The following is a 22,719-nucleotide window of genomic DNA, read 5'->3' as shown; positions in this document are numbered from 1 at the left end:
ATTTGCTCATTGCCCTGTGCAACATGAATTTCAATTTACCTGAAAATAGGATTTTTGTGTTGCGGTAGATTTTTGACAGTTTTTCCATGTTAAAGTCTAGTATTCTAGACTAGAATCTGTGTCAAGTGATTATCTAGAATCTCCTCCAGATTTACCTTCTACTGTCCTTCAGTAACAAGCAAAGATATTAAAAAATAGCTTCATCAATTTGACCAGGAAAGTTAAAAACGTATTACTTTAATTACTAAGAATACTAACCAGGAGAGAGTAGCCAAGATATATTTTGTTTGTTATTTTAAAGTTTGTTTTATTCTCTTTCATTCTTCATTTCTTTGTCATATGTAGGAACTTCTGTGTAGCCAACTACATCATTTTCTTTGGTAGTGCATACCCTTTCCTAAACATCAGAAAATCACTTAATAAAAAGTGATTTTCTACCAGCATAACCAAGAGAGAAGACATTTCAGCAAGAAAGACATAATGAAGGAAAAGAAAGAATGAATATGCCTGAGAGGTGTCTTGGTATTGTGGCTTATGTACCTCTCTAAAAGACCTAGCATAAAAGAGAAAAAAATTAATAGTAAAATAAAAAAAGTTCCACAGTTAAAACTGCCCTTTACTATCATGTTGTTTTCCTAATCAGTTAAAACACAAATTCAAAGTAAGAGTGCCCCTTGAATGCTCATCTATTCCAACTTCCTTGATCATGGCTACTGCCTATTACTCCAGATTGCTTTTACAACATCCTTTTATTGAGCTTTCTTTTCACTGCTGTCCCATAAGGCCAGAGAGACTTCTCAAATCAATTCTCAGTACACCTGAATCAATTTCTAAAGCTCATCATGTCAAGGGAGCAACCTTTTATGAGACTACAGCTGGTCATATGAGTGTCTAATACATTGCATCAAATTTCTTTTGTAATTCAGTGTCAGGCTTTAAACCTAGTGCAGACAGCAGATATAACATATGCTTGTAAAAACAGAGTAGTATATAAATTTGCATTACAGGTATTACAGTGCATGTTACACACAACAGTTCCCTTCTACTGTGAAAACAATAATGGGATAGCCCCAATTTCTCACAAAGCACTAGCCTATGAATTAGTTTTACATCACAGAAATACGACTTGAACCTTTGATAATGGTATTTAAAGATAAAAAAACAAAACTTGCCGGTTTCTTGGATTCAGGGTAAAATTCCTAAGTCAGAGGATTAACTAGTGCACCCAGGGAGATGACCTTGTTTCTGACACTTAAAGAGGGGGAATGACATATAATTTATTAACAAAAGAAGTCTAGAAAAAACTCACAAAGCACTGCATCTCTGTGAGGATCTCCCAGGATCTGAACTGGGCATATCCACATCTCATTCAGGATCAATGCTCTCCAAGGAGCAAGCTAGCAGCAGCTTTTAGCCCCATTTCACAATTCTCACCTCCCCAATAGGAAAAGCAAAAGATATTTAGTTTCCTCTCAAAATCCACTACTTTCTGAGAGTCTACTCTGCAGATGCTTGCTTCTGAGCACAATTACTTATTCTCTACTTTTCTCAACAGAAGTCGTATTTTTTGCCATATTTACTATAACACTCTCAATGGGTCGGAAAGGACCAAGCAGTCCTTCCCCACTTATTACCACCTCAAAAGTGTCATTCCTACATCCAATTAAGAACAAAGGTACCCCAAACTGATGAACAGAAGCTCTAATTACACAGCAGCTTTGAAACACCTCTCTACTCTACACAGATCTAATCTTCTTAAATGTGCTGCTCACTAATAATTTCATGTGGACAAACCAGCACCTTTTTATTATGGTAAAATCATAACCATCATGTTATTTATAAAATAAGTTGAGGGTCTGTAAACACAGCAAATGACTCCTGATTTGTGCTCAAATTTTGGATACTGTTCATAATTCACATGCCTCAAAAGAGTCTGTCATTAAAACCACTCAGGAACAGAACAGAAAAAGACTTTTGCAAAGTAGTAAAACCAAGCTGTTGCATTTACCTATTCCCATTGTTTGCAGTTCAGTTTAGTGCAAGTACAGTAGCCCTTCCTTTTCAAGAGCTCCAAATTATCTTTCCCCACTAACAACTAAACAAGTAGTTCCCAAATCTTAAGCTTTCTTTCAGCTTTTTACATTAGGTTAATGTGTTTAGCTATATACCGGGATTCTGTGTAAGTGTGCACACTTAAATATACAAATATGTACACATATATTTATGCTTTATCTACACAAAAAGAGAGAGAAATAGGGAAAGAGGTATATGGATAAAAACCTCTTATTTCCTTCTTATACATTTCTAGCACCAGGCTCAAAAGCAATGAAAACTGAGCTTTTAAGAAATGGCTGGAATGAACATCAATGTAAAGTTGATGTCTGCATAACAGAGGAGACCCAGAAAAGACCTGTGACTAGAAGGGAACCTGTTTCTCCCCAGTCTCCAACACATAAAAGATTTTGCTTCTTGTTGGAGGCAACACCAAAAAGCCCCAGTTACTTTTGAGGGAGTTTTCCCTTTCTTTTTTAAAAGGTGCTGTTAATGGCAGATCAGTCTGACCAAAGGATTCTGCTTTGGAATAAAAACAGGAGCAGTCTTTTCTGGTTCTTCTTGTTCCAATAGCTCAGCTGGAGTCACATCATGGTGGGTTTTAATCCTGTCACAGAATACCAAAAGAGGGAGAGAGAACCCAGTGACTCGGACAAGCTTGCAGACATAACTCTGGTGCTATATGAAATGTGTCTTAAAACACGTCTGTGAATCCATATTCAACTAATGCACCATTTTAATAGTAAGAAAGACTTTATTGCTCTACCTCAAACACAGCAAAGCATAAAGACCAGCTTCTAATCAAATATAAGGGTACATCTAAGGGTGCATTGCTACATCTCCACCATTCAGCACAACAATCACTACTTCCTAACCCTCATGTTTCCATGAAGAGAAGTATCACTAAACAGTCTCTGGTTCCCAGTTCAAATATTTCTCACAGATTATAGCAGCCAGAGAGGCCGCATTTTATAATTCAGCTGTTGTCAGTTTTTACAATCATGTTTATTTTCATCCTTCTTTTTACACAAAAGTAACATTATTACCTCCTGCTAAGCTTCACACATAACTCAGCTCTTGGTAGATTAAGTCTCTCAAAGTAGGCTTATAAGCACAAGGGAGCTTGTGATTCTCTTCATACAGGACAGTAGTTACATTGGTTTGTCAAACACCTCCCTAACACTTGGGGAGGCAATCAATCACCACAGAGTAAAACGATATGTTCTTCCTCTTAAGGTGTCTTGTACTGACATCAGTCATTGGCTGGAGCTTTTTCCTTTATGTTGGTAAAGTCCAAACCCAAAGAGGGTGAGAGGACAACTGCAGTGAAACTGCAGTGAAAGTTCAGATAATGGAGGGTAATATATTGGAACTGAGAGAGTTTGACAGCCCATGCAGGCAGGAAAGAAATTAAGAGGATGCTCCTGGCCAGAAGTGACATGGATACAGCACAGAATAAAAACATCCATTTACTTCCCATTTCACTTAGCAAGCATCTGTGCAGCAAAGCAGGCAGTCACATTACAATCTTTTTATTACTGTTAGAAACACTGAGACTTCGAACAATCTTATGGCAAACTCTAGCTAACATGAAATAGTTACAAAGTAGAAGGAGTGTTGACCATTCATCCTTCTAGTGGTCTGTGTCATGGTACCACAAATGCAAGGGGACACAAACAGCAGGAGAAACAGTGGCTAAGAATGTGACTTGAGACAGGATGGTCATACTTCTCACCCCAGCCATTCAGCACCGATTTCATGCAGCACTGGCTTAATCTCAAAACTTCTAACCTCCTTACAAACTATGCCACATCCACTTCCCTGAATCTCTGTTTCAATACTTAAAAATACACTAGAGTTTTAATTCATGCAGTTAACTCCAACATTTCTGCAGGCACTAAGATGGCGGGGAGTGTCAGCATACATAGTATTGCAGTAATATTAATTTAGAAAAACTGGAAAGTCACAGTTGGAGAATGTTATAGTGCTCTAAAAAAAAAATAAATTCCAAAACACCTCTTAGAATGAAGTCCTGCAACTTTTATTCATATTCAGTATTCATTAAGCACAAAATCCTGAAGAATCATGCTTAAGCACCACACACTCCAAGGATCCTGTAGGCCCACTGATGAATGGGATGGGTGCCCTGGTGACAGAAGATACAGAGATGGCAGAGTTACTGAATGCCTTCTTTGTCTCTGTCTACTCTGCTGCAGGCAGTCCTGAAGAGCCCTGTACCCCTGAGACCTTAGATGAAGTCAGGTCAACGGAGCGGTTTGCCTTAGTCGATGAGGAATGGGTTAGAGACCAGTCGAGCAATCTGGACATCCATAAATCCATGGGTCCAGATGGGATGCACCTGCGGGTGCTGAGGGAACTGGTGGAAGTCATTGCTAGACCACTCTCCATCATCTTTACCAAGTCTTGGGAAACGGGAGAGGTGCCTGAGGACTGGAGGAAAGCAAATGTCACTCCAGTCTTCAAAAAGGGCAAGAAGGAGGACCCGGGTAACTATAGACCGGTCAGCCTCACCTCCATCCCTGGGAAAGTGATGGAACACCTTATCCTTGGTGCCATCTTAAGGCATATCAAAGATAAGAGGGTTATGAGGGGCAGTCAACATGGCTTCACCAGGGGGAAATCATGTTTGACCAATCTCTTAGCCTTTTATGAGGAAATAACACGGTGGATGGATGATGGCAGAGCGGTGGATGTGGTCTACCTTGACTTCAGCAAAGCATTTGACACAGTCTCGCACAGCATCCTCACTGCTAAATTGAGGAAGTGTGGTCTGGATGATCAGGTAGTGAGGTGGATGGCGAACTGGCTGAAGGAGAGAAGCCAGAGTTGTAGTCTATGGGGCGGAGTCTAGTTGGAGGCCTGTAACTAGTGGAGTGCCTCAAGGGTCAGTACTGGGACCGGTATTATTTAATATATTCATCAACGATTTAGATGAGGGAATTGAGTGTACTATCAGCAAGTTTGCTGATGACACTAAGCTGGGAGGAGTGGCTGACACAGCAGAAGGCTGTGCTGCCATCCAGCGAGACGTGGACAGGCTGGAAAGTTGGGCAGGGAATAACTTGATGAAATATAACAAGGGAAAGTGTAGAGTCCTGCATCTGGGCAGGAACAACCCCAGGTTCCAGTATAGGTTGGGAAACGACCTGTTAGAGAGCAGTGTAGGGGAGAGGGACCTGGGGGTCCTAGTGGACGACAGGATGACCATGAGCCAACACTGTGCCCTTGTGGCCAAGAAGGCCAATGGCATCCTGGGGTGTATTAGAAGGGGGGTGGTTAGTAGGTCGAGAGAGGTCCTCCTTCCCCTCTACTCTGCCCTGGTGAGACCCCATCTGGAATATTGTGTCCAGTTCTGGGCCCCTCAGTTCAAGAAGGACAGGGACCTGCTGGAGAGAGTCCAGCGCAGGGCAACCAAGATGATTAAGGGAGTGGAGCATCTCCCTTATGAGGAAAGACTGAGGGAGCTGGGTCTCTATAGTTTGGAGAAGAGGAGACTGAGGGGTGACCTTATTAGTGTCTATAAATGTATAAAGGGGGAGTGTCACGAGGATGGAGCCAGGCTCTACTCAGTGGCAAACAATGATAGGACAAGGGGTAATGGGTACAAACTGGAACACAAGAGGTTCCACTTAAACTTGAGAAGAAACTTCTTCTCAGTGAGGGTGACGGAACACTGGAACAGGCTGCCCAGGGAGGTTGTGGAGTCTCCTTCCCTGGAGACATTCAAAACTCGCCTGGACACATTCCTGTGTAACATTATCTAGGTGTTCCTGCTCCGGCAGGGGGATTGGACTAGATGATCTTTCGAGGTCCCTTCCAATCTCTAGCATACTGTGATACTGTGATCCCAGAATCAGGTCCAGGACATGCAAAGGTTGCAACTTCCTTTTTTCACACCCAGTTACAGTCTCAGGTGTTTTAAAAGAAGCAACCACAGCATTGACAGAGATCTTTTGGTATGTAAAAGAAGTATACAGAGAGGTGAAAATCTGCAACCTCAATTAACAGTTATTGCAGACCTACAGAGTTATTGATGAACATTTTAACAAGCATATATATCATTTAAAGCAATGTAAGCATAACAGAATTTCACCAAAGGCTATCCCTGTGGTGCATTTCTTGCTGTGGTCTTACACGCACGCAAGAATCCAGTAACCTGAATGGGGCTCTGGACATAACAGGGTCCTCCCACAACCATAATTCAGAACTAATTTTAGGAGAAGTTGCATACATGAAAGTAGGGGGTATGGGAGAGACACAATGCAAAACTTTCTTTTCTACAAGTGCCTTGTAACTACACTGCCGTAAATGTCTTCGTGTTTTACAAAAAATGTTATAATTCCCCTGTCTCTAGGAGCTTATGTTCCAGGTTCAATAAGATGATAATACTTCTTAGAAATATTAAATTTACTACAGGTATTTTAAGAAGCATAGAAGCCTTAGAAAGCAAGATTATGAAAGAGAACCTTGTAACAATTCAAAATATAATACCACTTCAATGCTTCTTGGCATAGCTGAAGGCACTTATATTCCAGTAAAAATAAAAAAATAGTTAGCACTTTAACAAGTGTCTAAAAGCTCTTTAAAACTTCAATGCTGCATATGCAATAGCCATTTCAATTCTTACCCACAAAAAAAATGTTACTGGATAGAAAGCAGTACCTGACAGCTATTTAATAACATCTGAAATTATACAACAATATTGTTTGGGTTTATTTTTAAGGACAGATTTGACAGAAATTCTGTGACAATTACAAAATGGAAATAAGGTTTTGAGCAAAAATCTACTGAAGGCTTTTGTCCACTGACATCCATGAAAAGTAGGCCTTCAAGGTGAAACAGTGTACCAAAAACTGTCAAATGAGAAATAACTTAGAAGGAGAAAAGTAGATAGATATTGAACCTCAGATACTCAGCTGAGAGAGACATTTATGTGCCACACCACAGGAGACAGCCAATGTTACTACCAGCAGCAGTAACAACTATATTTATTCTTGCAGTTTCTAAAGCTACAGAAATGTAGCTGTGATTCTTCCCAGCGTCTAACAGCGAAAGGGTCTATACACAACAGAGGAAAGGCTGAAGGTAAATACAAAGAGCACAGCAAGGGCTTGTAACCATCTGAACAGTTTAAGAAATGCTGGGTGGGTTTTTTTGGTTAACCACAAAGCTAAGGGAAAGGAGGAGCCTGGAATAAGGTGACATAGGTTGAGGAGGGTGAAAACTGATAGGACTGAGGAAGAGAATTTAAGGAAGTTTTGAGTGCATCACCAGGGAGCACAGGGAAACAAAGGCCTTAGCCAGAAGCCAGACTGCTCTCTGCATGGCCTCCAGCCTTCACTGTGCGGCTTTTGCAGCTGTTAGTACCAGCTGGTGTCTCCATCTGGTTGTTACGTGAAGTTGCTTCCTCAGACCACAGAGCCACGCTGTGAGAGGGGGAGGCCCAACCATGGTCCTAATGCTACCTACGTAGCCAGGTCCTAGGGCTGCAAGTCCCACAAAGACAGTGGCAACACAGTCCAGTTGAGCCTGTGTTCGACTCTGTCTGGAGTCTTTCATCTGGTTCCAGACACTCCATTCCCAAAAGAGATACTGGCACAACTTGAAGGATATCAGTTATGGAAAATATCTGCTTGGAAGGACTATTCCATGGATATTTAAAATTAAACAAAGACCAGATATTCAGAGCTTGCCTAACAATGAATAAAGACAGACCCTAAAAAACAAAACAAAACCAATTAAAAATATAGGAAAACATAGGCACCAATGATGGAAAGGAATTATTTACAGTAGTAAATGCAAGCATGAATGACAGTTAAGGGGAAAAAAAACAAATATAACATGGTAATGCAGACAACTGTAACAGAAAAGAAACTGTAAAGAAACAGAAACCTTGGCTCTCCAGAAGAAAAGAACAAAGTTCCAGTATTCAAAACCCTTAAAGACAAGTGTACGCCAAAAAATGTTTAGATAACTGAAATAAATGTCTCAAATAGTGTACAACACATAACAATCCTCCAGTGACAGCGTGTTGCCTAGATAATTCAAGACAGCTTCTCTAATACCTATCTGCTGATTACAGTTTGATTGAAAATAAGAGCTTTGCAGACTACACAAATGCAACTGAACACCAGCATCCACCAAGACCTGAGGTTAATCCCTCTTCCCTCCCAGAAATAATGCTGTTAAATAACCTCAGAACTTCAAAATATCTACATAGTATACTGAAGCACTCAAAAATGAAACATACTCCATATTTCAAAGTTCAGAAGACAACACTTGAAGAGGAAAAGTGGGACTATTACTACTAGTAGCATTATATTACTTCAGAGTTCCTAATTTGACGCTTCCCACAAAAAAACATGCTGGAAGTTGATAATGTTCCTTTAAATGAGCAAATTTACAAAAAGAACTCATGGTTTAGACCCTATCACTTGCTTCAACATCATTATCTGTTTCTTTTTTAATATAGTTTGATTAAACTTGTGGAAGATTAAAAAAAAAAAAAGAGAAAAATAAATCAAGCTCTAGAATATAAAGGGTGATACTAGGGAATTTTTTTCCTAACCTAATGAGATCATACCATTAAGACCCAATGCTTGCAACTTACAAGTAATTTTCATGCTTTGTGGGATATTGTCCTTCATTCATACACACACTCCATTATGCATTATAGATAATGTATATAGGAGACCCAATGGAAGAAACTGCAATAAGCATTTCACACAAGATAATGGGACGGCTACATGATATAACAGAGACTTAGCATGGATGAAGAAATCCGCTTATCAGGCCCTCCACAGTATGCCAGCTGTTTATGTGAAGTTTGAGCATCGTTATCTGGAGAAGGAGGTAAAAAGGGGGGAATCACAGAGAAGCAAGGTTATTCATTTGCTTTAGTAAGCTTGTGTGATAAACCAACACTCACATTCCCCACACCCATAATTTTCAGACTTACCATCACCAGAACTCTGGGCTCTCTTTTGAAGTTTTACCAACAATAAGAATGACGTGGTTGATGCTATTACTATGTGATACTGTAAAGGTGCAGGACAGAATTGAGAACAGCAGTGTGAAATTTTTAAAGGAGACATTTACATGGAGGCACAGGTATGTTACAATTACAAAATCCACAATCCTGTTAGAATTCTCTTTACTGTCAGCTATCCACAACTACAAATCCAAGTTCTCTTGCTGAGTAATAAATAAGGAAACCTCCTCTCTGGAACAATACATACTATACAGCTTTTCTCATTATGGAAAAAGTTTAAACCAAATCAGGCCATTTTGGATCTACAGTCCCTCCACTGAATTTAATAAGATTTGGATCAGGCTTCTGGAATTTAACCTAATCTCACAGGCATAGCTAAGACAAGAATCACTAAAATTTAAAGACTGAACCTACCTTTGTGAATGAGTTACTACTACTCAAAAGATGTTCTCATGCCAATTAGGATTCTGGGCTGAGTCTCACTTCCATCAGATGTTCATTTCCACTGAAATTTCCAGTTCTTCAGCCTTTAAATTTCAAAGAGGTCTTCAGTGTTGAAACAGTTTGTGAGAGTGAAGGGAATCCACAAATGAAGCAGAACCCTAAAGCTGTTACCTGTTTTACATGGCCAGAACAACTTCATCAGCAGACAGCATGACAAACAGATGTTCCAACTTTTCAACACATTTCTCTCAGTAGTGTCATGGTTGCAAAACTTTCAAAACAATAGCAAAACATGGCAGATTATTTGGAAACCAGATTTAGTGTATTACTCTAAACAGGGCTTCACAACTTAGAGAAAAGAGTGTTTCTTAAACACTAAATGCCAGCATGTCTGCTTTTAATACTTGGTTTATGATCTTCAGAGTCACTCTGGCACACATGCCAAGTAGCACTTTACCTTATTACATCATCCAGCATCCAAAACATGGGTATATCGCCTATGTGGAAATTGTTCTTCTGAGGAGTTCCACATAGTTCACTGAGTTTTGCTACTGATATCAATAGCAGCACTTTACCAGCCTCTTTAATCAGTACTTGCTCTTCACAGTTCTTCTTATGAATGTTGTCAAGTACAGACAAGTTTAAGAAAACTACTTATGTCAGCATAAGTTATACCTCTTCTCCATGCTCAAGTTTGCAATTGCAATGCATGAACACAATACACCTCAATAATAAAACATAATTAACTAAAAAGATAAGACATTGTCAACAACTGCACATTTATCACTAACTACTGAACCCTTCAAATTCCTTGCCACTTTAAAATCTTCTCTTAAGTGAAGAATTGAAAAGGACAACAAGATTATAGCACAAAGTGGAGGAAATGACCTCCAGAACAATGATCACCTTCACTAAAAACGAACACACACACACACACACACACCCCAAAAACCAAAAACAAGTGCACAGTGGCACTGAGAACCCTCAGGTAGCAAGACTGAATTCATAAGTAATACCCATCAGTAACACTCAGAAACAAGAAAAATTGTCAAAATATTATTCCAGCTTCAAATTATGTATATATCTGTTTATAAACATTGACACAAAAACAGAGAAAGGTGGCTGCATAAATGCAAAAGACAGGTACATATATAGGCAAAAGTTAAGAAGAGATACGTAGAACAAATTAAAAACGTTTAAAAATACAGTGATATCATCATATACTGATACATATTCCCTTTTGAATAAAGAGATGCTATTATTACATGAAAAGAAGTCTTTTAAAAACAAAGAAATTGCCTTAAAACTGCATGTTCCATGATGCTGAGTGTTCGTCTATCATAGCCTCTTATTTTCAGGGTCAGAAATCCTCAACAGAGGTAGCTAAACAAAAGAAACTGCAACTAGTAAGACCTTTCCATTTTCTAGCATCCATGCAAGACTTCCCTTCTTGGAAGGCCACATCCCTTCTGGTGGCAACAAACCAGCAATTAGAAGTAGGTTAAATCTCAAGGGATTATTTTGCTTTCAATAGAATTTGTCATTCGTTTATGTTGTTTTGTTGGGTTTTTTTTTTTGTAAAATTAAAACTTAAATATAGGTGAATTAGAATTACAAGCAACAGTAACCAAGACCTTCAAACACAGATGCAGATGCTTACTTTCCTTAACTGTAATCCTTATTTCTGGAATTTGGGTCCCAGATTACCTAATTGCCCATGAACATAATCTTCAAAAGCATTTCAGACCTCTACCTAGTGCCTCCTTTCAAAATTTTCACCTTTCAGAATGTTCTGGTTCTAAAATGGTTTTGCTACTGGTCCATAAATGCGCAAACTCTTAACACTTGTGTGTACCCCACAGCAACACTAGAGCTTTATTTTAAATAGTCACTGTACTTGGAGATAATAGCATGTAAATATTAAGCCTAAAGGAAGGTCACAATCTTGCATATACATGCTTCACCAATTTACAAACCAAAGACAATTCTGCTCCCCCCCACCATCCCTCCCGCATACCACAGTACAAAGATACTTGTATTTCCTCAGAGCAAGGTGATCAAAATATGGGACTCTTGGAAACAAGGAAGGTCAATTAGCATAACTAGATGCCCTTCAGGATTCCCTACATGACTGCATTTTTGAATTAAGAGGCATTGTCCTTCTGACTGAGTTCGAGGTGAAGCAACAGTTACAACATGGAGTAGGGGAGCCAACAGCAGAACCTGAAAGCCAAAATGCAATTCAATTTGTGCCAGAATGGTGTAAACAGCCTTAGATTTTTCTGTTGCAACATAAAGTGAAACTTCATAAACAGAAACATCACAAGCAAAAAGATATAGATTGGGCATCTGCCCTGCCACCACTTAAAATCAAAGCAACAGCAAGTATTGTTTTAATCATACTACTGCTCAAACATTTCAGAAGCAAGCAGGACTGCATAAAATAAAGAGACTGCATTGAGTAACCCCATGGACACAGGGATATTTTTATCTCTTATCTAAGGATGCCAGATTTGGGGGCAAATTATTTTTTTATTTATCCTGGCTTGAATGCAGTTACTGAAATTTACTGAACAAGTCTGCACAATTTGTAAGCCCTGAGACTCCATCAATCTGTGTCCTGTTAATACACAAGCTTACAAATAGAAGGCTTCCCAAATGAGCAAGGGGAATGACACTCAGAATGACTACCACAAGGTCTTCTATTTTTTGTAATAGCTCCAGCAAGAATTACCATGTTTGGCTCATCAGAAATAATATGCAAATTCAACACATACATAATCAATCATAGCATGGATTGGGTCTGTAGGAACAGAATAGAGATTACCTGCATACAAAGACTTACCCCTCCACTCCATCCTTTCTCCCCTCTAGAAGATAAACGGAAATCACTCTAAATTTGGTGTGTGAAATCACACCATTCATAGTATTATCCTAATAGGTAGCAAACAGAAAAAGGACCTCATCAGTGATACATGGAAAACAATTTACTAACAAACAGACTGAGCATTTATGATGCTACGCCAGACTGTGAACAGGCCAACTTCTGTCACAACAAAAAGAAATTGTGTCCTACAGATTTGCTCCCTTGTCAAACAGCCTTCACGCAGTGCTGCAGCACAGCACTAGCAAGAATGATCTCATTTCTGAAGATCACTCTCACCTGACATGGCCTCAGAGGCTACCAAAACCAGCTAATGCAGGACCAGAGTTTCTGCTTCCACACCAGTTGGCCCATAACTGGTCACTTACACTCCAATGTCTGTACCAACTTCTTAAGTTCTGTTCACTCTAATATTGCCTTTTCTTAAATATTTTTTCTCTCAATCTTTGCTTCTCTCTTAGATATATAAAAAGCAAACCAAAACACCCTATTAACGTGGCACGAATTATTCCAAAAATCTTGTTTAAACCCCTGCATGCTTTATAAAAGAATTATTTACCAGGCTTTTCAAAGACTGAACATTACAGGGTGTTAAGCCATCTGTGAAAGGTGTGACAAGTCAAAATTTATTTCCTAGCATAGCAAGTGTCCTGGGTTTAAACCACAAGAGCAAGAAAACAAGAGAACATCAGATTGCCAAGCCCTTGTGTCTTTACATATACTGACATTTCTGACACAATTTCTTTGTTTTCCTATCACCGGGCACTAAAAAATTAGATGATATATCTTGTTCAAGACATCTCGCCTTACTTAACTGCCTTACTCAGTTTAAAAATTTAAAAAAAAAAAAGTAGAAAATAAAGAGAGAAACTGCTACTAACCATGGCTGAATTCAAAATGGAAGTCACCTGTGTTTCTTGAGAGACACAGGGTTGAAACACAAGAAAACCAGAAACTACTCCAGGATGTTACTTACCAAAAAAATTAGAACAATCCCAAAATGCTGCAACAGTTTCAGTCACCCTTATTGTGTATTTCTGTAGTTCACACAAATCTTTAGTCCACTCCCAGGTCATGCCTTTTGCCCTCTACTTTCTGAGAGGGGTGGTATGTTCTGACCCAACTGTATTGGGTTTGTGTAGCCAGGTTTTGGTAGCGGGAGAGTCACTCCTAAGAGACGCTACTAATAGCTTCCCCCGTGGCCCATAAAGCCAATGCCAGCCAGCTCCAAGACGGACCTGCTGCTGTCCAAGACCAAGCCCATCAGCAATAGCGGTAGCACCTCTGGGATTACATAGTTAAGAAGAGGGGGGAAGGAAACCAAACCTGCACAACCGCAGTTGAAGAGAGGAGTGAGAGTATGTGAGACTCTGCAGACACCAAGGTCAGTGAAGAAGGTGGCAGAGGAGGAGCGGACATGTGGACCAGTGGAGAGGAGTCCATACTGGGGAAGGTTTGCTGTCAGGACTTTTGACCCAGTGGGGACCCATACTGGAGCAGTCTGCTCCTTAAGGACCTTCCCTGTGGAAGGTACCCAAGTTGGAGCAGTTTATGAAGAACTGCAGCCTGTGGAAAGGACTCATGGTGGAAAAGTTTGTGGAGAACAGTCTCTCAAGGGAGAGACCCCATGCCAAAACAGGGGAAGAAGGTGAGGAGTCCTTCCCCAGAGAGAGAGAGTGGCAGAAAAGATCATGTGATGAACTGATGCAATGCCCATTCCCTGTTCCCCCTAAGGGAAAGGAGGTAGAAAATTCAGGAGTAAAGTTGAGCCCAGGAAGAACAGAGGGGTGCAGGAAGGCGTTATAAGATTTGGGTTTATTTTCTCATTACACTACTCTGATTTGATTGGCAATAAATTAAATTAATTTTCCCTCAAGTCAAATCTATTTTGCCTGTGACAGTAATTAGGGAATGATCTCCCTGTCCTTATCTCAATCCATGAGCTTTTGGTTATATTTTTTCTTCCCAGTCCATCTGAAGAAGGGAGTGACAGAGCGGCTTTGGCAGCACCTGGCATCCAGCCATGGCCAATCCATCACCAGTAATCAATACCTCTGATTATTTGAAAATATTCAAATCTGATATGCTACCTGCACTTGTTTTAAAGAAAAGCAGCACAACAGCTGACTTGCTTGCCAGTAATACTGCAGTACTATTTCTTCTATAAGGAGAAAGGAAAAATATCTGAAATAAATAGATACTTCATGTATCTGTTAGATACTAATAGATGTCTAATAGATTATCTAATTTGTTTTTAATAGACTACAGTTACAGTGGTAACATACACCACAAAGGGATAAAGAATTTTTAGGAGGATTAAAATATCCCCAAAATCACATATAACAAGGGTTATCTGAAATAATACAGCAGATTATTCTTGCTTAAATACCATAAATACATTCCTGCTATTTGGATAAACAGCTCTAGGGACACTTTTCAAAACAATGCTTTCTAATAGTCTGCATTTGGTTTTACTATTAGAATTTAAAAATAGGGATATTTTAAAGACAGTGAAATACAACTTCTGTGGGGAATCACAAGCACCTTTTCAATGATCACTTTCAGTATTGGCTGAGATTAGTTTCAAAAATATCACTGAATCTCATTTTTTTCTGGTTAGACATCAAAATCACCATGTCTACAGCACGCATTACAGACCTCAGGATCTCAATGGCTTTCCAGTCATCTGTAACAGCTGTAAGCAAGCTTTTACACCCAGGACTGCATGTCCTAAATCCTTTGCAACAGTACATCAAAGTTTCTCCTCCATTTAAATTCTTAAAAAAGTAAAAAAAAATAAAATTTCTATATATAAATACATATACATAAAAATCAAAATAATCCCCCTGTAATCTCCTAAACATGACAATGCAGATTATACTATTATGTTTCCCAACCCCAACCCCCAGGGAATTATTTTAGTAATAAAAACATGCTAGAGAGAACATCTAACTCCAGCAGATTTAGTCTTGATGGCAAGGCTTGACTAAAGAAGAATAAAAACCTGAACAAAATAACAAAATATAGACAAATCCTTCATAGCTGTACTTGGTCACAGAAGAGTTAGCTTGAAATGCAATTACCAAAAACTCACATGAAACCAGTTGTAGTGGATAAATGCATCAGTTTTCAATTTAGTCACTAAAGTCTGACTGTGTGTCTGACATATGAAACTTACTTAGCATACGAATAGGAAGACACAGCCAGGGCTCCAGTATTTACATTTCACCAAAGGAGAGGCAGATACCAGAACAAGATGAAGACTCAGGCAGTGAAAGCTACATCCCCCAACCTCCTACAATTACTCTGTGCGATATGGGTCAGGTTAGGCTAGACTTAGATTTCCAAGTAAACTGGTGCAAAAAGAATAGATCACTAGACTGAAGTCATTAATGCCAAGTCCCTGATATCTACACTACACAGACAACTCAGACGTTTTATTTCACTATATTAGTCATACCCTGAAACAACCGTCACCAACAAAAATAGTCTGCAGCTCTCTCCAGGATTAGCCATTGGTTCAGACCCTCAAAGACCCCATTAACAGTTGCTAAAAGGTCTTAAGTAATACCTGCTTTATGCCTAAATGTTTTAAGATAACTGAAGGAAAAGTGCTAATCAGTCCTGTGGTCATATGTGCATGGTTATGTTTAATATTATTCTATCTTCTAATAATAGTTAAGTGATGGGTAGGAACAAACGTGAACATCTGTAGTATGATCACGACTTTGTAAACGTGCACACCCTCAAGAAAACTAAGCAGGTATATGTTCAGATCATTCAGGTATACAAATTGTATCAAAAGGTTGGTTGGCTGTCTACTTCAGAGAAAACCTTCAGCATGAAAAAGCTTTTGCATTCTGTGCAAACACATAGACCCTAACAAATCACTCCCAAACAAAATTTCCATGCCAGACAAAGCTTACAAAGCTTATGGTTCCAGAGCCTGATCTTATAATTAAGGCCTTCAGTAAACTAAAGAGAAATGTCACAGTTTTATTCTGAAAATGAGGAACAGAGGTTTTGTAGACTATTTTGTGGTTTTAATCTACTCATACATGTAGCGCTGATTTTTTCTGCAGATGCTTTAAGGTGCAGCTGAAGGGAGTACAGAGTAAAATAAACTTGTGAATGCAGAAAGCATTTTAAGCATTCTGTAGCAACTAAATGACTTCTTTGGGGACATAGGAATTGACATGCTAAATTAGAACAGTGGTCTAGTCTTGACAACAGCCAGGCCACCAGTCAGAACAAGGAGCTAGGAACACATATTCACTGTGTTCTTCTCAATCTTCTCAATATTTGATTTTGTCTTGTCACCCATTATTTCAGCATCTGAACATATTCCATCTCTTCCACATATGCTAGCAATATAAATCTCTTGGCATCTTCCGTCATTCAACAGATAAAATTGGTATATGCATTTTTCATTAAAGAGGCTAGAGGGCTAACTGCTATTGTGAAAACTATGGTGGTAGAAGAGCTTCAGCAAAGTAGAAGAGTTTTGCAACTCTCCCTAAGAATAGTTACACTGGTTTTGTGTAATCTCCCCTATGAATCTGGCCACAGGCTTCCACAGCCACATACACAGCTGAAAAAAATTTATTTGGTATTCTGTTCTAAGTTTTGTCAACTAGTTTGCAAGAGAAGAATAGACAAAGGCTGATCCCTAAAGCTTACCCTAGAACAGAGTAAGAAACACCTGCCCTATCTGGCCTGTTAATGACTGAGGCAGGGCAAAGACCAGTGAAGCACAAGAATGCATCTGTGTGGCCTATACAGACAACACTGCTTCACATCGGCAAGAACTTAAGTACACATTCACTTCCCTCACACACAGCACATGCTATTGAGACTGAAAGACAACAAGGCTCTAACAAATGATGGAGTTCAATGGGCCAAAAGCAAGCTTTCAGCTTGAAGGCAATTCCCCACCCACCCTCCAAAATGTCACAGCAGTCGACTGCTTTGCCGGATCACAGTGCAAACTTCCATCCTTGTGACAAGGAACATCCCTTCACCCTGTTACTTTATGGTGTCAGTATTCTGTACTAAAGGAAGTGATACCGATTTAAAGGTAATTGTTTTGGTAGGGCTTTTTAAATTTTGTTTAGCTTTTTTGTTTTGCTTGGGTTTGTTTTTTTTGAAGATGAACAAGCCCAACCACCACAGGGAGTATTGTCAGTGAAGATGCCAAGAAAAGGATTTCATATTTCGTATGTTTCCTGCCAAACTATATTTGCACACTGCGCCTTCCACAGCTGACTTGGAGCTGAAAAAGATGTGTTTTCTTTGGTCCTTCAAAGTTTGCTTGCTACTTCCCATATGAAAGCTCAACAGCAAACCAGGCTCCTTGTGTCAGTTCTTGAAGACACTGGCAAACCTGCACACCAAAACCCTGCATAAGTAGGAAACTCCTATAGGCCCACAGTTACAATAGCAACATTGACATCTGGCAGATATTCATGGATAATTTCTTTTTTCCTAATTATTGTAAGGAACTGTAGTAGTTTGGAGTTTTTTAATAATTTTTCTCTGTAGCCAACCAAGAACAGAAACTTCAATCACCAAGCCTCAACGCATAAGTCAGAAATATTTAAGTGGGTTGAGATGACTTTTGCAAACTCTCCCTTTTCATCTTCAAATACAGAAGCTATTCCTATAGTTCCCTGGAAGTCTCCAATGGATAGCAACATGCTTGAAAACAATAATTCAGTGTCACAGCCAAAGCAACTGCTGATCTTCTGTCATCAAAAATCATGAATTACATTTGGGTGCTATCCAACAGGCACAATTCCCGATATTCAGTAAGTAGAATGAAATCTTGTATACAGCATTTCTTACTATGCTACAGACAGTGAGCATTCCTAGCTAATACCAGCAGCTTTCTTAAGGAACACATTCTCATTCTTCTTGGATCCAACAGGATACAAGCAGATAAACTAAGCAATTATTACCCTGGAAAACCACCTCAGTATTTGCAGAGATGGGTCAGGTGCTGCACTGGATCATATGATACTGCCAGCATCTACCTGCTGTTGGGTAAACAGCAGTTACACGAGCAGCACAACTAAAGAAGCCTGCTCTCCCACAGGTATTCAGTTCATACCAGATTCTTTGGTTTCTAAAAGGCGCAAGCTTACATCAGACTTGCCTGTAGTTGAGCCACGTGAAGTATGTCCGTTACATACGGATGTAAGCCTGTATGTAAGGCTGAGCTTCCACTACAGAATTTCCCTTGAATGGAACACTAACCTGGTTTCTTTCCTCTAACCAAGAATCTGTTTTCAACAAACTTTTGGGAAATCAGTATTTGTGATACTACTACCTCTCTGTCCTCTCTGTGAAACTAGTCAACATGCTTATAATTTGGAGGCAAAGAAAGAACTTTATTTCTTATACAGGGAAGTATTTCAGAGATGTCACAGAAATCCTCAACCAACTATTGATCCTTCATCTCCGCTAACTGACAAATAGATTGCAAATGGGAAGAATAAGATGACAGGAAGGAAATTCTGAAACCCACAAAATTATGCTGGGAAAAAAAGCAGCTGAAGTGCTATTTATACTAGGGTAGCAACAGGCTTTTCCCAGATGTCACTATCATTACAAGTTTTTTTCTTACACACCACTAGAAGACAACAAATAAATTTTTATTATATATTTTCAGTAGCACAAGAGATTAATTTGATCCAACACTAAAATGGCTCATGCTAAGGTGACAGCAATAATATGCAGCTATTCTAGTCAACAGCAAGAATCATCCACACCCTTACATTAAGGTGCAAATCTTCATCACTGACATCCCAGAATGTTACATTGACTGATAGGGCCTCTCAAATGCCAGTGCATAAACAACATAAATTGAATGATGTGCTGTCAACAGAGCAGTACTAAATAGGGTGTGTAATTAAGCAGTGCACAAGTTCACTAACACTAAAAGTACTCCTGAACTGTTCCTTTCCAATGCTGATTTGCTCCATTTGCTAATGATGCTGCAAAATAATCCCTCTGCTCTATAAAAACATGAAGCTGGCTAACAGTCCTGATTTTACAAATCTCTAGGAAAACAGCGACTCTGAAAAAGACAGGACAGCCCCATTCAAACACTCATTTGCTAGCAGCTAATAAGAGCCAGCTCATCTTCCCCATACCCTGCCAAGCATTGAAGTTTCATCCTATTGGACCCCTCCCATTTCTCCAGATACCTACAGACTGCAAAATAGGTGTGGGGAAGAGGGTTTGGTGGTTTGTTCTTTTGGTTTTTCTTGGGTGTTTTCTGTGTATCTGGGGTTTTGTGTGTGTGTCTGGGTTTTTTGGGGGTTTGGTTGTTTTCTGTTTTGTTTGGGTTTTTCAACTGAATCTCTCTGCCAGAAGCTGAAATAAAAACTCCTATCATCTTGCTCTACATCTCAAAGCTGTTCTGGAAACTTTGGACAAATATCTGCACTAACTGCCACAAAAATGAAGATGAATTGCAGAATTCTGCCCTCCATTTCTCTGGCTGTCAGTAACCTTTCATCTTCAATAACTAGTGAAGGAACTGGACAAAAGTAGCAAGGAGTGGGAAGAGGGAGGAAAGAAGATTTTTACTTATAGAGCACTCTTCAGACAGATCCAGAATTGAAGAAAATCTGCTTTCCTCCTGCAGACAAAAGCAGCAGTGCACTGGTCAGCCAAAGGTGCAATTTTTAAGCCTCCAGCATCATGACTAGCACAAGATGCAAAATGAGTGCCTGAAAGCATTTATTACCTTCCTTTCTTAGATTCATTTTTCTCCATCTGTTTCATTACTGTGTTATGACACTATAAAAGCTTTATGCAAGATCAAGTTTTCTTTCCTCTAGTTGCTAAGAAAGCAGACAAGCAAGAAAAAGGAGGCTTCATTTACTTTCACTTTACAAACGGGAAGCTAAGACACAAAAAATGATGAACAAGCCCAAGCAAACAGAGATTGTGGAAGAGACAGAAACCTGAATGTAGATCGCCTGAGAGACTCAAAAGAAAGGATGCATTTCCTACCTCATTTTACTGCAGGAAGTAGAAAGAATTTTGAAAAAGCAAGAAACACTTTCATCAGTCCACAGATACCTCTTGTGCACTAGAAATAAATTACTTCTTTGTTCATCACAGATACTACTATCAAGTAAAAAGTTAAGAGCTTGTTGTTTTGTATGGTTGGTTTTAGTGTGCTGGGCAGCTATTGGTATGCTAAGGAAACAAGTAAGGAGGAGAACAAAATTAAATCAATTTCAGTTCAAAAAATGGAGAATTCGGTTCTTCTTGAATAGGGGCTGAAAATGTCCTGTCCCCATCTATCTCTGCTTCTGCAAAGCTGAGCAACTGCAGTTCAGACAGAACCATGCATTTCTTGAGTGTTATATTCAAGACAGCTTTAATTGCAAATGAATTTCAAATAAAATTATAGAGAGATATAAGTGCATTAGGGGAAGGAAAAAAAAAAGAAAGAAAGAAAGGCAACAAGATGCCTCCATTTCCTACCACTTCCTGTACAACTATTACTGAGATATCAATCGATGATATTGCACAAAGGGCACCAGCTTTAAGCAATCCATCTGCTTTCTGAGAACTCGTTTGAGAATGGTCTTGGTTTTGACTGCGCAGCTGGAACAAATGCTCAAAATGTTCAGATGATTACCTGTCTCCCTTCCCTTCCCATGTGGATATTCGCCAACATCAGGTGGTTTCTGAAATCATAAAAATCTGCAACCATGAAAGTGATTGATTTCAGAAAATCTGTAAGGTAGCTTAAAGGTATGGTAAAACAGAAACCTTATGGGAAAACAGGATTTTTATTGAAGGCCGCCTCATCACAAAACGCTGCTCAGTTTTGGGGATATGATGCTGCAAAGGAACTACGCATCTATGACACAATCCAAACACTTTCAATAGGCTTTGGATCAAATCTCCTGATAACTCTCCTAATTCCTTCACCAATTTCTGTATCTTCAGCAACTCAATCTCTCCAATTCAGTTTCTTAACTTGCAAAATATGAATAATTATATGCACTTTATCTTAATGCTATTATGAAACTAAGACTAACATTTCTAAAGCACTTTGAGATCCCCGAGTAGAAGTTGCTATAGAAACATACCAGTGTATTATTAATTGTGATTAAAAAACTGCAAATGTAATGACTGAGTATTCATGCACAGAGTAGGAAATCCTTATCTGAACTCAGTAACAGTACAGAAATAAATTAATCTCATATACACTTGTTTTAATGTAGGATATATGTGACCCACTGGGGATACATTAAAGTATGAGATTGTAGCAGTAAACCAAATACAGTAAAGTACTGTACTTGGCTTATATTCAGTATATTAAAGCTCCAGTACCTTACCTTTTGCTTGAGAAAATACCCCTGCCAGCCACATACTATTGATCCCACTCTATCACTTCTTATCAAAGTAGTCATCACTAAGTACTGTTTTAAGTCCCAATTATGGTGACATTACTACACAGAAAATTGATTGCTGTAAAACAGGGTTACTCTCTCTTTCATTTCAGTACATGGATGGACCCAAGTATGCAATCATTAATGCTCAGAACTCCTACTGCTGCACTGAAAAGCTGAAATTAAAAACATCTCCATTGCCACTAATAGCTGCCAGTTTATTCACAGGACGAAAAGTCTCAGATTATAACAGCATGGATATGGTGACATTCAAGCGTATTTGGCAGGAAACTCAAAGAGCAAGAGAAGCAAAGAGGAAAAACACAGCAACAAGATTCAAAATGGATTCTGTCATTTTTATAAAATAAGTACTGGGCACTTCAGATAATTGTAGAGCATTTTTCGACTCTCATATTAGCAATTCACATATGTGTGAGGTAGGTGAGTACAACTTTCTTATACATATGGAAAAAAAAGCTGAGACATCAGGCACAATTTTCAGTCTGTTACGTTCATCTGTTTAATTCTAGGTACAAGTGCTGAAAAGAAAATCAAATTGAACATTAATGGGATACAATATGAACTTCTGTGCCTGAAGATTTTAAAAATGTCAAAGTAACTTAACAGCAGAAAGAAGAATATATCTCCAAATCTATCCTTCTGGTTCTTTATTCCAGTTGTTATCTTTCTTGCTTCCTTGGATTGGAGACATCCTAGTTAGACCGTGAACTCTAGAACAGCTAAACAGACAGCAAACTTAAATGGTTAAATACAACTTTGTATTAAGACTCCTCTCTACTAGCTCAGATACTAGCAGATAACAATGAAAAACTATCAACACCAAACAAGTAATAGATCATCTGAAACAGAACAGTTAGAATGCACATAGTCCTGCTCCTAATCCAGCC

General features: G+C 39.0%; 1 protein-coding gene and 1 long non-coding RNA gene across 15 annotated transcripts in view; both read right to left on the bottom strand.

Moving 5' to 3' along the window:
- The window catches only part of BRSK2 (BR serine/threonine kinase 2), a 331,220-nt gene that overhangs the window by 273,727 nt on the left and 34,774 nt on the right, over positions 1–22,719 (bottom strand). The gene's annotated exons all lie outside the window — the stretch shown is intronic.
- Positions 1,394–13,699, bottom strand: LOC134158936 (uncharacterized). 2 transcript variants are annotated; one of them, XR_009962959.1, is made up of 4 exons: positions 12,354–13,699; positions 8,684–9,779; positions 7,543–7,789; positions 1,394–2,659 (listed from the first exon to the last, which is right to left on the bottom strand). It is a non-coding gene; the product is annotated as an uncharacterized LOC134158936 (long non-coding RNA). The 2 variants fall into 2 exon arrangements; XR_009962958.1 differs by having other exon boundaries at positions 7,543–9,779.

Source organism: Pezoporus occidentalis, unplaced genomic scaffold, assembly GCF_034315485.1.
Source record: "Pezoporus occidentalis ecotype Australia unplaced genomic scaffold, CSIRO_AGI_Poc_V1 ctg137, whole genome shotgun sequence".
NCBI lineage: Eukaryota > Metazoa > Chordata > Aves > Psittaciformes > Psittacidae > Pezoporus > Pezoporus occidentalis.
Note: the sequence above shows the minus strand (reverse complement) of the source record. Positions and strands in the feature narration are given on the sequence as shown.